The sequence below is a fragment of the Rhyacophila brunnea genome, unplaced genomic scaffold, assembly GCF_057557595.1.
Source record: "Rhyacophila brunnea isolate RB1 unplaced genomic scaffold, BYU_Rbru_1.0 scaffold_5, whole genome shotgun sequence".
Lineage (NCBI taxonomy): Eukaryota > Metazoa > Arthropoda > Insecta > Trichoptera > Rhyacophilidae > Rhyacophila > Rhyacophila brunnea.
In genome coordinates this window covers 22,740,315-22,757,255 of record NW_028233170.1, presented here as the reverse complement: position 1 = coordinate 22,757,255, position 16,941 = coordinate 22,740,315, and the positions used below count along the sequence as shown (strand labels likewise).

The window sequence follows — 16,941 nt, the reverse complement described above, 5'->3', positions numbered from 1 at the left end:
AAACATGTCAATGAATATATTATTGTTACTAATAGAACATTAAATTGACGCATGTTGGATTTATATGACAAATTATATTTTTATAATTTAATTGAATTAAATGAAAATACTATAATTTGAGGAATTTTTCACATAGGAAGGTACTATTTTTTTTTTTTATCATAACTTTTATACATTTTACTATAATTATATAACCAGTATATAAAAAGATGGCAAACCTGCCACTGGACCAAGTTTATAAATTTGTGAACAGGAAGAAGTTCAAGTATGGTGGGTGAGATATCAATTTGAACCCTAACTCATGCAACTTTGCCATTGTAACGATCGATTTGTAGGGCGGCGCGTCGTCCTGGTGGAAAGTTTGTGCGCTCATCTTGGCGGGTCTTGACCGTTTTCCCTTCAACTCGTCATTCATACGATCCAATAACACCACATAGGCCTATGCGCGTCTCTGAGCTTTGACGCATCGTATGGAGCCGGCTTTCCGTTTGATTAAAACAATATGCTAGTGTTGTACTGTATACACCAGTAGAACGAACTCTAACCCCGATTTTCCCCTGCCACTGTACCTATTGTATCTTGTATCCAGTGTTATCATTAATAAAATTAACAAAGTTGTCGACTATTTTATTCATTATCAATTGTAATAATAAGTGAATATTGAAATATCCATACATGTCGTACATACCTACACCATTAATTATTTTATATATTTTGCTTAAAATATTTTTCCATGACGTGTCCATATGTATTAATTTATAAAAAACAGACCTGTACCAATTTGACATTGAATCCATGATTGGAATAAAATTATTGTTTTATAAATAAAACAGAAAACTTCAGAATGTAACATTCTTCATGGAAAATACATATAACTTGAAGAGCTTCAGACATAACACAAGTCAGTTAAGTACTTACTTAGTAAACTAGCTATTCGCCCATGATAGATGTTGGTTCGAATGGTACTCGGTTTAAACAATAAGGATTTTTCGAATGAGTGTTTCTCATACTTAATTATTTTCATGATTGGTAATTCAGAGCCCAACGAAAATGGAGGCTCTGAAGATATTTCCCAAATATCGAAAAGGATTGTCGGATATTCGTGAAATAATTATGTTCTTTAATTTCATTGTCAATTATTCTAATTATGATGTCATTGCATTATCAAGTTTTACCTAATATGTTAAATTATGTAGAACGAGATTATCAATGCAATCGCTATTAGATTATTAAATTTACATTATGTAGGTTCTTACATACTATTGTGTATCTATTTGTTGTGGTTTAATCAGTAAAAAAACAATTATATTGCAAGATAAGAAAAGAAGGCATTTTAAGAATGATCGGGAAATATTAGATGCCTACTTATAAGGGGAACGAATCAATTTATACTAACTAGCATAATAATCATACTTCAAATGTATAATACAATAGTATTAATATGACAGGATTGTAATTGTATTATTATAATATATTGAATGATAACGAACGTGTAGTCCTCAAAAACAATATGTTGTAAGTAGATTGTAAGTTGATAATATTATATATAAACTTGTAATACCATTGATCCTTTGATATTCCAGTAGGAAAATGGTTTTCTTAGAGTGTATCAAAAATAATAACAAAACTCTAAAAATATATTTTATCAAATCGCATTGCATACGTAGGTGGACAAGTACCTACCTACACCGAGTTTAGATAAGGGCTGGATTTACCCTGGGCTAATAATATAATACCTAACGTGCTCATGTTTTTGAAATGTTGGTACCTACTTAAAATATAAATATTTCTTGCTTTTTTTTTCTAACATCACATTATTTAATCAATATAATATTATATTGATTAAATAAAATAATGGAATTAATATTCGGTCTATTGAAATTGTGACAATCTGAAAAAAGACTTAATTTATTTCACATCCTCCTTTCAGACCTATGGTAAATCTAGACTTGCGGGTAACTAATATTTTAACAGAATTTGAACAAGTACATACTGCTTATATCTACTTTTTTTTAATAAATCATGATCGGTTTCGTATCCGACGTGGCGCATGCACACAGCCATCACAATACTGTGGCTTCTGGCATCATCGTCATCTCAACCATATTCGGTCCACTGATGAATGAATGGCTTCCCTTGCTGTTTTCATTCGTCTCGGTATTTACGCTTTCTTGACTATCTTGTCAATACAATATACTCTCGGTCTGCCGTTACCGGAGAATATGGGTGAATAGACCGACCGGAGAGAGAGAGAGAGAGAGAGAGAGAGAGAGAGAGAGAGAAAGAGAGAGAGCTCGGGATAGAGATTCCTGGAGGACGATTGTGCAGTTGGTCATATAGCTATACCTAAATAAATTGTCAGTCAAAAAGTAAGTGTGCCAATATAATGGTTTGGTTATCTAGGTACCTTAGACTTTTGGGGGTTTTGTTGATTTATCACTGCGATTTATCACAACATGGATTGTCAACTATAAATGACAGGTATATATTATTCATATCTATTAAACTCACGTAGATTTTTGCATACTGGTCATATTAAATGTGTCATAATTATATGTAGATAGAGAGATGATAAAATTTAACACCGAGTTGTCGTCTATCGGAACACATAATATATGTAGAGATTATAATATTAAAATATATTTCTAGTATGGAAGAGAATGAATAATACTAATTTAATAACAACATTTAACGTGAAAAAATGTTGCGAGTCACTGTCAGTTGATTGTGTCGATTTCAAACGGGGGTTTAAGGGAAAGCAAAATTACTAAACCACCCTAGCACAATGGTAATTAAAGCGCGCTTGTGATCGCTAGGCTCGGATTCGAAACTTTATGATTGGGTAAAATTATGGCCGAATTTCAATCAATGTCTACATATGGGTCCAGAGCATCGATTTGTGTAAATATTCTAGATCTATTTATTCCTGGTTTTCCCACCCCTTAGTGGATAGTGGCTTAGTGGATGGATTAGAATCAAAACTTCAATAATACTCTTATATTGTATAATATAATTGATTTTTTAAGATATCATCTCCTTTTGGTGAGGTTCATTTATTATTGCGATTTAATTGATCTTAGATTACATTTATCTTTTTTTTTAAATTACCAATGCTAATGAAATTGGCAATTAATAATGAAAAATTTCAAATATACTTTTCAACCGTTGCGGGCTGTCTATTTTCTATTTTTAGAATATATGTAAGTACATAGGTACTTATTCACATAATTATATTTATTTATAATTATTATCCATCTATAATGATTGTAAAATAATATACATAGGTACATAAATAAATATACATGTAGGTACCTATATACTTATTCAGATATGAATTCTGAGTTCATGTAAGTGGTAAAGGGTAAGAAATGTTTTTTAGCTGTATCAATTTGGGTTTGGACTGACGGTGTGAAGCACGCAGCTCACCGGGTTGAGCGGTCGTGCCACCTCAAGAATACGCAGCGTCGAATGTGGGGCCTTCCTTCGGCGCGCTGGGAAATTGCAAAGAGGTCGCGTGGAAAGTGGACGCCGCGTCCCTCCCGGTCCGCAGTCGCCGGTGACGCCAATAGAGCGAGAGCGACAGAGCGGCGACGCTCCTTGCGGCGCGGTCGGGAAAGCAGCGGGGTCGGGGCAGGGGGACGCAGGGAGCGGCCGCGCCCCATCCCGGCGGTCCTCCGGTTCGGCGCTCGCCGCTCGCGATCCACCAGTGCAACACGGCGCGCCAGCGGGAGCGCACACAAACGGGAGGAAAGCCGCGCTCTTCCCGCCGCTCGCTTCAATCGATAAGGTGACAGCGTCTCTTCGACGCCACGCGGACTTCGCCCGGAAGGTATGTCAACCAGATATTTATCTTTTCGACGGCACCGCGCAAAACTGTCTGCAGATAATCTATTTATAAACGACGAACTTCTCGGTTAAGGTTTTTGTGTACGACGTCGTCGACGGAGCGCCCGCGACGCCAAACACTCTTACCATATCTAACTTAACTGAAGAACTCGTAAATTCTCTAGACCAAACTGTCGATTTTAAATTTCCGCGGCCTGACAGTCGATTTCACAATATAGAATGCGATTGCCTCGTTTTAGTATTACGAATACAATTATCAGCAGGGCGAAGACAATGTCATCTTGCTCGACATAAGTGATTATGATTAGTGGCTTTATTGTTGCGAGCGAGGATGCCGATGACGCGCGTCGGTCGGCAGTTGTTGGACTTCGCCGTGGGCGGAGGTGGGTCGCGGGGGGGAGGGCCTCCGTACCACAATACCTTATCTGCAATATCGAGAAATACAGATAAACGTGGAAAATTAATAACTCCGGCTGAATAACTTCAGGCCAATGAAACATGTTTTCTACGCGGTTTGATAAGAGTTTATAAGATGTATTTTATGCTATTAATTTGGAGCAATGTTTTTTTTACATTTTTAATTCAGATAAGCAGCTACATACCAATTTAATTTCGTGTTTATTTCCAATATAGATTTTTTATCCAGCACTGTCTGTACGATGCACTTTCTTACGTCCCTGAAGTAAAAACTCGCGAATAATAAATAATATAATGCTTGGGCATGCCTTCATTAGTCATTACGCTCATTACATACATGTTTTATTATGTTGTGCTGAATACTTGCAACACATACGAATTAATATTATATTATAAATGAATTAATAATAAATACATAATCGATATAAATTATATAGGTATTCGTTTATTGGATGTCTACGAATAGTTAAAATACAAGTACGTAATAAATAATAACAATCTATTTGGGCAGGTACTTATAAAATATAAGGTGTGGATCAGCGAATACAAACTTTTTTGTTATAAGAACCCTTGAAATTATATGTTGTAATCTCGCAGAACTCAACTACTATCTGAATAAAACTTGGCTGCTCGTCAGAGTAAACAAGAAATAATGAAGAATTTTCACTAGACGTCTGGCTTGCTGGTTGTTGCAAACAAACATTGTTGATGTAGTTATTTTGTGTTATAAACGTTTTTTTTATAACAAAGTTCAATAAACTCATAATAAACATCATAGTGCTTATTTGTTTTGTTAATAAGTCACGTGAAACTTTGTATATTATTTGTTTTACCCATTTGCGAAAAGGTTCTTTCTAAGTTTTACTTTTCAGAGGATTTTTGCAATTTCTCTCGTAACACCATGTTTGAGAATCACTGAATTATTGACTCGAAGGTGTTGTAATAATTTAAATAAGTACCTTTTTTGTCACTTTATTGTGGGAATAGCTAATACCTACATGTAGTAAAATAATATTTTTAAATCTAGGTATAGGCACCAAACATCTGCTGTTTTTTTTAATAGGTAATTCATTATTGCGCTCACACTTCGTAGTCGACTGAATAGAAAATATACTCAGATGACTTTTATAATAATATTATCGTACCATACAATCCACTGCTACGTCACCTAGTAGGTAGGTACCTACTTACAATTCGTTTGTAAATGTCAGCGTGTTTGGTTGACACTGTTGACAGTAGGTACCTAGGTATGTACATGTTATTTGATATTAAAACAATTTTACAGACAGGACATTCCATGCTCTATTTTTTTACGGATAAACCCGTAATATTAGTAGAATATTATTTTATTATTAATAATAATATTATGTACTTATATTTATATTACTGAATTGTTGTAATTATCAAAATGACACTATGAAATATTATATAGATAGGTCTTAATTTTATAATATACATATATAATATGTCCACACATGGGCGCCGCACTATTATGTGTCGTGTGCGACTGATCCAAGAAGCGGCCGCGGTCACCTTTTGATTTGTCACTCTCCACCGGCTGCATTCGATAGTCTTCATGAATGATACATTTGAAATCAAGAATTTCAGAAAAAAATATTATCTACTAGTCATCATCATCAGTTGATACACAGCTGGATGAAGGCTCTCCTCCACTCTTCTCGGTCCCTAGATCTTTACTGTTACGTATATCCACCGAATTTTATGAGTTCATCTATCCAGCGGGTTTAAGGATGTCCCTGCGATAGTTTTCTGTCCGACAACAAGATCTCGTCGATAACCGGAAGTCGCTGTAGTCACATATAGAAGACTTCTCGGTGACGTACCTCTCATGGCGGCAACGCGTATTTAAATAATATATCGGCTCTCTTTTTAGATGCGACTCCTTTTCTTATTCGCAATATATCGAAAGTTTTAACACGTAGACAAGAAGTTCTTGTTTGACATTAGTACCCCTTAGTATAACGGCATTTGTACAGCGGTTGTCACTTCCCGAGCGACATGCCAGCCTATTTCTAATTATATTTACTTAGCGACCTCTATCACATCGCATACTATTGTATGCTCTCTTATCCATCGGCTTCTTTTGTGGTCTTTCCGCGTTATGCCCAACATGCACATTTCATGTCACGTCACGCTACTCGTATTTTTTGGACCTCTTACATTAAAAGTCCATGATTACACTCATCCGTGAACACTGGTGGCACACATTGGTTGAACAGTTTACGTTTAAGACACAATGGGAGGTTATTATTTTGAAGATACTTTTCAGGCGACCAAATGCGCTCAATGTCAGTTTGATTTCACCGGTTTGATTTCTGAGCAATCTCTTCATACATACCACTATTTACTAGTAGATATAGGTACAAAATGAGTACAAATTATTTAAATTTTATTTTGTCTATAAGCAGGGCCTTATCTAGGGGCTGGCGAATAGGGTGATCGCTCTGGGCGTAGAGGCGCTGCAGGAGCATAGGACGCGCCAAAATGATGCCGAGAATTTTAAGAAAATTCAGTCACCAAATTGGTGTACCTAAATGTAAATTAAAAATATTAACAAACTTCAGTTACTTAACTATATTAACTTATTTTTTTTGACTCGTTACTCGCTGAAGGTTTTAACTAGCGAACAATTACGAATATGTGCAATGAATCTGGCTAACATAATATATAAACATGATTTGGATGAAACTCAATTTTCAAGCAAATTCTCTTCTGTCAGATTTAGCCATTGTATTTCCAAATGGAACTTTTGCAATTAATCCATAATATATTTATATAATGTCTTCAAAATGCTTACCCAAATTGTGAAATCGCTCTTCGATTTTTTTCTTACCATACCAGTTACTGATGCTTCATGTGAACGAAGTTTTATCAAATTAAAAATTATAAAAAATATCTTTGATCCTCCGTTGGGCAATCTGGTTTAGCAATTACCTCCATAGAGAACGCTATAACCATAACCGAAAGCTGTGAGCATATTATCATTATGTATGAATTTGCTTCATGCACAGCGTGAAATGTAAAATATTAGTATGTACATATTAATTCTATATATTTAGTTGAAACGATTCAAATGAATTAATAAATAATTATAATTATGAATCGCTTTTTGTTAAAAAGTTTTTAATAAAAACCACTGGCCAGTCCAGTCACGGTGATCTTGACTGTGCTGTATCTGAGGGCCATAGCAAGGTCTTTTGGTCAATTGTTATTTTCAGAAATTATATTTTTAGTGTTTTGGTGGGTGTTATGGGGGCCAAAATCTACCCCTAGCCCCGGGCGCCAAAATACCTTGCTGCTTTGTTTATATGATTATTACTCTTTATTCAAAGTATCCATTATTTAATACTTTAACGATACTCATGGTACGCACATATTTAAAAAATTTTAATAAGAAAAGTCAATCTTTGAAAACTTGGGATTTTTTTTTTGGAGATTTATTATCTTTTATCGGAAATTCACTTTACTTGACACATTTTGTAATAAAACATGTTTTAACGTTTTAATGAACGTGTAACAAGTACTTAATTACATGTTATCAATTAAAATTGTAATTAATTTTGTGAAACGATACTTGTTGGTTATACATATATGATGCCAGTCTGAACATAAACAAAACTTAAATTGAGTATTAAATTGCATTGATACTTAGGTTACCTACGAAGTAACGAATTATGAATTGTTTATGGTACCGTTATACTGTCTGACATTTGATGACTGAAGTGCATGTATTAAAGAGTTGCTTCGATTAGAGATTAGCCGGATAGTTGTGGTTTTTTCATATAACCTCAATTTAAACATACGTACCGAAGTAGCGTATAAAGTAGGACTAAGAGCGGCATTTATTTTTTCCGCAATGGTGAAAACAGGCAGCTCTATCCCTCGCGGCGGCCCTGTAACTACAATGACTGCACTATCGAATAAAAGGAAGGTTGGGTACGCCTACTTGTGTCAATTTAAAATCATTATTATCGTTTCTGTCATCAAATATTTTAGCACCGAGTAGGTAATGGTTGTTACTGAATATCCATTGTTGCAATAAAAACTGCATATGCCGCCCGGTTCTAAGTTATCAAAACAAATCCGCTCGATGTTTTTCGACCTCTACCCGGCCTCGAGTTTAGCGATCTTGGCAGATACCATTATTATTTGAGAACAAATCTTCAGCCATATTGCAGTTCTAACATAGGTACATATTATATTTAACGAACGAAATGCATATTACGCCGGTATAGAATTTTCCATCCATTCCAAATTTAAAATAATCCATAGAGTACCTACTTGTAACACGTTTCAATGCAATATTCAAACTTTTTTATGAAATATGTCGAGAAAAAAATGCAATTTAAATAACATCTTTATTTTTTGTGAATTATTTTTAGTGTAGGTACCTATAATAAAATTGTTAGTAATGAAAATATCCGAAATGACATCAACATCGCTACGTCAATTTTATCATAGTGTGTACGGCCTATGCTCTATATGGCAAAAAACATGGGCCCTTTAATTCTTGTTTATGCATGTCCAACATCAATAGTGATTTCTGATCTACTATCCCGTTTCAAAACTGGCAGCGATGTACCTACCCCATTTTCGGCGTTCCCATTGTCATTCTACAAGAAGTTACCTCATTTAGTGCTAACACCGCGACTGGCGCGTTTGGAGTCGTTGGCCATTAGATATAATTAACGTGTTATTTAAATGTGGTAATTAAAAGGTTATTTATACACCATGTTATTATATTTGGTTAAGGACACCGAGCCGTTACAAATTAAACAACACTATTTTACCATCACAAAGAAATTCATACTTACTCAAAGTTTTGGTCTTCTTTTGATCACTCATTGTCAAACCAAACCATTATCCTACTGTGCAAATAGCCTACTACGCTACGGCAAGCAGTAGGTATATTATACTAGGTCTCAATTTTAAATACGGAGAGCCACATATCCAATTCTCTCACACACTCATGAAATACGAATCAAGTGATGTGGCGGGATCATGTAGGCTTCCTTATGGTTAATTTGAAAACAATTTTCTAGTAAGCTGGTTAAGGAAATAAAAAAAAAAGTCATTGGTTACCACTCCCCCTTCAAAATCACATATAATGCTTTTTACATTTTCACAACTCAATTCCCACAGGTACCTATATGGTGCGATCGATCAAAATCCATCTCACGATCGAGACCAGTTCGTATTTTAGGATCACAGGGGCCTACCTACAATAACACAGTTTTGAGATAAATACAAATAAAGATTTTGGTACTATGCAATTCATTACATAAAATACACTTTACTCAACTGTATCTTGTAAACGGATATATTAGAGCTTTGTGTCACCTATAAATGTGATTACGGCATTATCGAAACTGGGCTAACTCAAAAAACATGCATTTTTGTAGATCTGTGATCGTGTGATCCTAAAACACCGCGACATAATTATATTTTTTCTGTGTTTTGTTTTACAATATTCTTTCACCGTCCTCTGTGTTATGCCCGAGCATAATATTTATGCATAAAGTATGTACTATTAGAGGTAAACGGAGCGCCCGTGCCGACGCAAATAGCGATAAAGCCATTTTTGCTGACCCATGGAATGGCAGGCCCCCAGCTCATGTCGCGATGTTATTTCAGCACAAGACAACACAGCAACTACGACATGAATAATTAAAATGGACAATAACATTGTCAATAACACTGTTCGCAGCTTGAGCGAGAATATGCAGCGCTAATAGACGGCAGAGGCCGCGGCGCAGGCCTGATATGATAACAGAAACAGACCATGCCACGTATAATATATTTATTTATATTGATAGCATTCGATGAATATGCCACGTTTTGTTAGAATACAGAATACTCAATTGTCAATGCTTCAATAGTATTTTTTAATTTACACGACATGTAGTCAATAGGTAGATAGCTACCTTCAAGTACTTTCAACATGCCGAATTACTTACTATCTAAATATTATATTTTCTGTATAATATTTTCTTCTAATTGTTCACTACGTTAACTGTTGTTTCATTATATATAGCCAGCATCATAATACTGCGTTCCAAACGTGCACGCACACAAGGCGTGCGGGTGCGAATCCCATCCCACTCACGAACGAAAACAATAGAAAATGTTTAGGTGAATGGACTTCTTCGTCGGGACGTCATGACTGAGGATCGCGGCCCGGATGGTTTGACCGTCGAAAAACCTTAACGACTATTAGAGCCGTATTTTCATTCATTTCGTTGTTTGAATATGAAGAATGTATCCGGATGTCTATATTTTGTTCACCATCTCTCCGATCCGCGAAAAAATTAATAATAATATATTATTATATTAACAATTTTTGGAATGGCCTCCCATACCATTTTTCCGTTTGCGCACCTGGTTCCAAACCAACATATAATCATTAATTATTTACGTATATATAATTATCAAGTCAGGAAGTACAAGTCAAGATGTATGAGCATCGGTATAATATAAAACTTATTCTTGTTTTGGAAGGGAGTATCCTAAATCCTGATTTTATATGTCGAAACTGTAGTGTTAACAATAAAAGTTCCTAAATCATCAATGTAATGAATGTACCTATATTCAAAACCAATCAATAAAAATCATTTCCCCATTGTTTCATGACCAGCAGCGTTTTTATTTGACGCAAATGCCGCAACCGATTCGTTATAAAGGTTAAAAAGGGGGGCTTCAAACGCTTTAAAACATTCATCAAATTATTAAATCTTTAAAAGAAATTCAGATTTTTTTTTCTTTAAATAAAATCGATTTAAATTTCACAGAACAAACGATCAACTATCATAAGAGTACCTAGGTAGATCATGTGTTGCCAAGAGACAGTAAATTAAGACTGACATTGCGGATAGTATACACCTAGGTATATAATATTTAACCTCAGGCAGATCGTCTATGACTTTCTTGGTGTCTATATAATCATTTTCACACGTTATTGCATGATTACATACTTTTGAGCACTCCATTTCGGTCTTTTCTTCAACTACTTTTTTAGTATCTATGAATATTTTATAGATCCCTTTATATTTCTTCACTAATTCATAGAGTTCGGGTTTCTGCGTATCACCTGTAAATGAAATGCTTTGAGTTTGTAGCGAATTTTGCATGATTATGTGGGGGAAGGATTCTATACCAAATTGTGGTAAGAATAGTACATTTGGAACACGTTTTTCTGTGAGCCACTTTTCATAATTTACGTAGTCCATTGTATGGTGATAATCGTTGGTTGTCTGATTTGATTTATAAATCAATAATGCAATAATTTATAAAATAATTCGCGCATCAATCTTTATCAAAATCCACCGTTGATTTAATTTCAACCATTTTTTACATGAGCGCTCGATTTCGTCATTTTCCCATGTCCATTGACAGCCCAGAAAGTTGACGATTTTTTTTAGAAACTATCGGTTTTATTTATTTAATTTGGTTCATGGAAATATGCCATATTTGATAAAAAAAACTCACATACATAATGATTACAGCAACCCAGCAACAGTGACGTCCCTAGGCAAAGTGCCACCCTTAGACAAACTTCCCTATTCCGATTTTACACATTTTACTGAAAAACATGTTTGATAACCTTTTGCACCCACCGGCACGTATTAAAGTAATTAAATTAAAGTAATGTACTACTATCAAATCTCGCTACATAAATTAACATCCGATCATTTAACGAAATTGTCAATTATTTGTTTAAACATTACGATTAATATAGGTATATTTATGTTTAGCATTGCAACAGGGGGCGTATCTGCGCCCTCAGGCACGCTATTGCGAATCCCTGACACAATGCATCGTTTTGCATGCATTTTTGTTACAATATCTGTGTGTTAAACAAGATTTTCGATAGAAAATTTCCATATTTCTAGTCAAATCGTCGTAATAATTTCATTTTCACTTGTTGGTTTGCAATCAGGGATGGATTTCTACCAGGTAAACAATTCAATTAATAAAACAATTAATGATGTAATGATTCCGAAACCTTAAAAATTTGATTCCACGAGCGTAAAGGCGGGTTGACATTTAAATGCAATTAAGGAGGTACCTATTTAGAAGTTGCAGCAGTCGCTTTTCTTACAAAAGTTTGATTATTTTCATCGACTTTCCACTCAATTCATCGTATTAAAACCGCCCTTCGTATTCCACTGTCTGTTTTCTTTTGCTTTTTCAACTTATCCTGCTAAAAAGTGAATCAAGGTATGAACCTAACATATACGACAGTAATGCAAATCATTTACAAGTGCGTGCGACCACAAAATAAACAAAATTAAACTATATATTGAACTTACTAAACAATATGTAGAACCGAGCTTAGATTGGACCTAATCGGGCCCCGCGGAAAATACATACTAAATGAAAGGAAGTAAATAAAAAAAAAAACTATAAATGCTACTGATTGCTAGATAAGTTGAAGGCTGTATTTGAAATTTTATCTAACTGCTGTAAACCTGAAAAATAGCTACCAAGTTCAGAGAAATCATATTATCAAGTATTTATATTACTCAAATCCTTTCATATTGTTAATTATGCGTTTGCCTATTAGGCCTTGTCCAGATGGCGCGGTTTGACTCGCGCATTCCAGGTACATGTGACCTCATTGAGCCGTCCACGTGTAATCGCCGCGTCTCACTTTTCGCGCGCGGTCGAGGTACATGTGACCTTATTGAGCTGTCCACTTGCGCTCGCAGCGAATCGCGGCGTGACACGCATCATCTGGACAAGCTCTTACTATGTTCATATCAGTTGTATTCTGTATACTTCAGAGTCCAACATTGTTATGCAGTAGTATTGACAGAATTATAAAGGGTCTGAATAAGATTAAAATACAGGATTACTACCATTCTAAATTACTGTGGTAGGTAAAACTAATATTTCAATCGGTCATGCACCCATAATAATTTCCGCGTATCACTTTCAACGGTGTGTCGGATTAATTTTCGTGTGTCATTCATTCATTTGCCGTTACGTGCCTAAACAATGGACGGTGGCACCCCGGTGTCCGTAGGTGTATATATCACTAAGTAAGATGATATCTATTTCTCTGATAATCGTAGATTGGTCAACCAAATATTGCGATTTCTTATATTGGCCGACTTTAGAACCGATGAGATTCGCCCGGATTGCCCGTAAGAGCGGTAAATTCAAACATTATGATGTGTCACTCTCATGGAAACCGAGGGCTAGGACGATTTGGCGCCGGGACAACTGGACGTCACGCAATTCGAAAATAAATAGACGTTAGGTACTTATAGGTAGTTTTAAAAAAATATATTTAAGATTATTATTAATATTTAAATTATAATATTATGATTTAATAGTTGATGAGAATTTAAATATGCACACGTAAATAATAATTTAATCGTGCATATGTTTAAGTTCCAACGAGAAAAGAGTTTTTTTATTTTTATATAAACCTTAGGCATGGTAATTCTCAATCCGCAATAAAAAAAACTTTATGTTAAGAGTAAAATGAATTAAAACTACTAAGTAGTAGATAGAAACTGATTAAAATTCCTCGTCTACGTTCTGTATACGTGTCTACGACAGTGCGGCGTCCAACTGTCCTGGCGTCCAGTTGTCCCATTCCGAAACTGACCGGACATATTTCAGGTTTTTTTTTTGTATAGAGATAATTATATTGTCTCATTTAATTCACTCTCCATTTATGCTACATGTTATATTATTCACGCATAATGTGTAACATAACTAATAGAGCTGTTAACTTTAGAAGCAGTAAGAAGCTGTGCTTACCAACGAATCATGCTATTTTTTGAAAGATTCATTACCACTATCATTTTACCAAATTTCACAAAAATCCCACCGCAGCGTTTGTTTCACCACATGAATTTGATGTGGCACTGTTATCGCTGTTATTAATGCGATATTTGGTATTTGGATTCAGACACGTAGATCAACAACACATCTGATAACAAGTGACCGATTATATTTTTGAAATTGTGGAAAGCGTTCTTCTATCGAGAATCTCTGTTGTGCATATCTTAATTATTGTCATACTATAACATGTAATCGTAATCATAGACAATAATTGTCGGTATGTAGCTAATTTAGATGTTTGTTCTGTTCTATTTGTCGGATACCTTTCGCAAATAAGCATTGCAGTTTATGACAGCGATGTTGACGCCATATTACAACATCGCATCGGATGCTTCTCCGCTTCTTTAAAAGAAAATAATATATACCTAATATAAGATGAATATCGACTTCCATGCGACGTAATGACTAGTTTTCGGTTCGTGTCATTGCACATGCTCATGTACGAGCAAACCCATATTCATGTTCTCCGCTCCTTGCCTTGATAAGTTAATGTTAATTATTGTAAACATCATCTTTGTTTCGAGTAGGTACTCATTTGTCATTGCCGCGTATATCACGCAGAATAGAATAAGTAATTATAATCATACCATGGCCTATATTTTCTGGCATACTATGTATAAATAATAAACGTGACATTAGATTACATATTATTATGAAAGTCAATTGATTTCTACGACTGATTAAACGCTACAATTTCAAATTCAGAACAATGCATCTAGATTTTCAAAAGATGTGACAGCTATTGATAATCAGATGAACATTCTTTATGGCTCTTCTCTAATTTTATGCCTTCGATGATTTAGGAACTTGTTGGCTTTAGGCACTGACTAAATTTAAACCCCCCACTGTAAAAAATAAATAAAAACCCAGAACGTATACCTACCTCTTTCCTAGAATCTTGTAACTAAAAATAATTATTATTGGGATTGACAGTGCTGACTCATAATAATATTTATTTCTCCCTGTCACGATCCAGCAACAAGTTCGCGCCACTTTCCTCGATCCATCGCCAACTCTTGCGCCTCCCGCCATTCCAGACCTGCAGCACGTAGCACCGCTGCAGGGTGAGGGAGGGCCGGGCCACGACGACGGAACCCTTGAGGCTGTGCCACATGAGTACGAAGTGTCGCACTCTTTGGCGGCATCCGGAACACATGTCCCAGCCACGTAAAACGTCTCTTCGTGATTACTAATAATATTAGTGACTATTTTTTGTGTAAGAGTACGTACTTATCTGTTTGAGTGATTAAGTTACGGACCGCTTTTATGTTTTTTTCAGGTATTTTTTTTATGATTTGGGTAATATTTTGTACGGCGTGTCGGCCTATAATGTCGTAGGTCCCGGGTCTATCAACAAAAATCAGATGTCGTTTATCAATGTGTTTGGACCCAGAATATGGCTCTAATAGGTTGAGCAAGTGGCTAACATCCAGTTCTCGTAAAAAAATCTGTTAATACAACCACCAGTCTGCACTGGAGTCCAGACTGGAGGCCCATATTATAATCTTCTTTAGTTCGGACATGGTTAAAAATATACTTATATATTTTGTTCTCAATTTGTGAGAAATATGTAACTGCCTACGCATCCTTCTAAGAATTTGGTTTAATTTAATAATTGTATGACCGGTTTGAACTGTTTCGAGACCCCGTTTTACATCTTTTGGCGAATCGATTGCGTCATCTGCGTCATAGAAAATCGCCGCTGATGCAACCTATTTTTTCTAAACAAAAATGAAATAGGTAGGTACAATGTCAATAGATAAGCATACATACCATAGACTATTAACGGTTTCTAAAAAAACGACACCACTCTTTTATAAAACAAAGCCGCCTTAAGTATTGAGAAAATAACTTTATAACTTAATGATAGTAACATCATAGTTATCCCAGCGATTGTAAATTAGACGTGCTTCAAATAATTATTCAATGTGATGAGAAAATCAAGGATTTTATAGTGATCATGCTTGATTTAATAATGTTGGAGATGTTTCTGTGAGTAAACCACGACTAATTAAGAAATGCAAGACATACCCGTTCTTGTTGTCAGTAATATTCTTCTTTTCTACAGTGATAACATAAGAAAAAGAGTCACTTTAAAATAAATATAATACGTAGAGCATAGACAATGACTGTAATGAAATATTGAATATTGTATTTATGACATACTCGTTCTAATGATTACATACATAACTAGAAACACTTGTATGCGAATGTAGTGTATTGTTCAAAATTAAATAAAACCAGAGATTTCCCCCCAATTTGACAATATGATTCAGTAATCCTTACTATCTGTCTAAAAGGGGTCGTACATACTTCTTTATTGTTTGCTAATATCATTATTATGGCTATATTAATAGTCTTATATTCAAATTTAACCAAATACTTAACATCATCTATACGTTTTCGAAATCCGACTAATAAATGGAAATGGGCAAGGACTAACGTTATCCTCATCATTATACTTACGTGTATATTGAAACAGATTTCTGTTTTATCGTATTCGCATTTTAAATGGGTCACTGATTATTCAGATGCAAAACGATGACTGTGCGTAATGCATTCATACTATTGTATGCTGTCCAATCAGATGTATAATACTAGTGCATTTTGATAATTAATTGAGTTAGCATTTACTTGGTAGAATTCCATTTTACAAGAAATGAAAATATAATTAATATTAAATTTTACAGTAGAATTTAATATTAATTATATTTTCATTTCTTGCATTTTGATAACTTCTATTGTATGTTGTACGATTTCTTCCTCAGGATGAGGTGGCGTTCGCACTTAAAATTACGCACG

The 16,941-nt window shown here is 35.0% G+C and overlaps 1 protein-coding gene across 2 annotated transcripts in view; it reads left to right on the top strand.

Moving 5' to 3' along the window:
* The first annotated feature begins 3,705 nt into the window (after positions 1-3,705).
* LOC147066171 (uncharacterized) overlaps positions 3,706-16,941 on the top strand; it is a 63,227-nt gene continuing 49,991 nt past the window's right edge. For both annotated transcript variants that reach the window (XM_085955842.1, XM_085955845.1), the window contains exon 1: positions 3,706-3,829. The gene's annotated coding sequence lies outside the window, so the exon portion shown is untranslated. The remainder of the gene's footprint in view (positions 3,830-16,941) is intronic.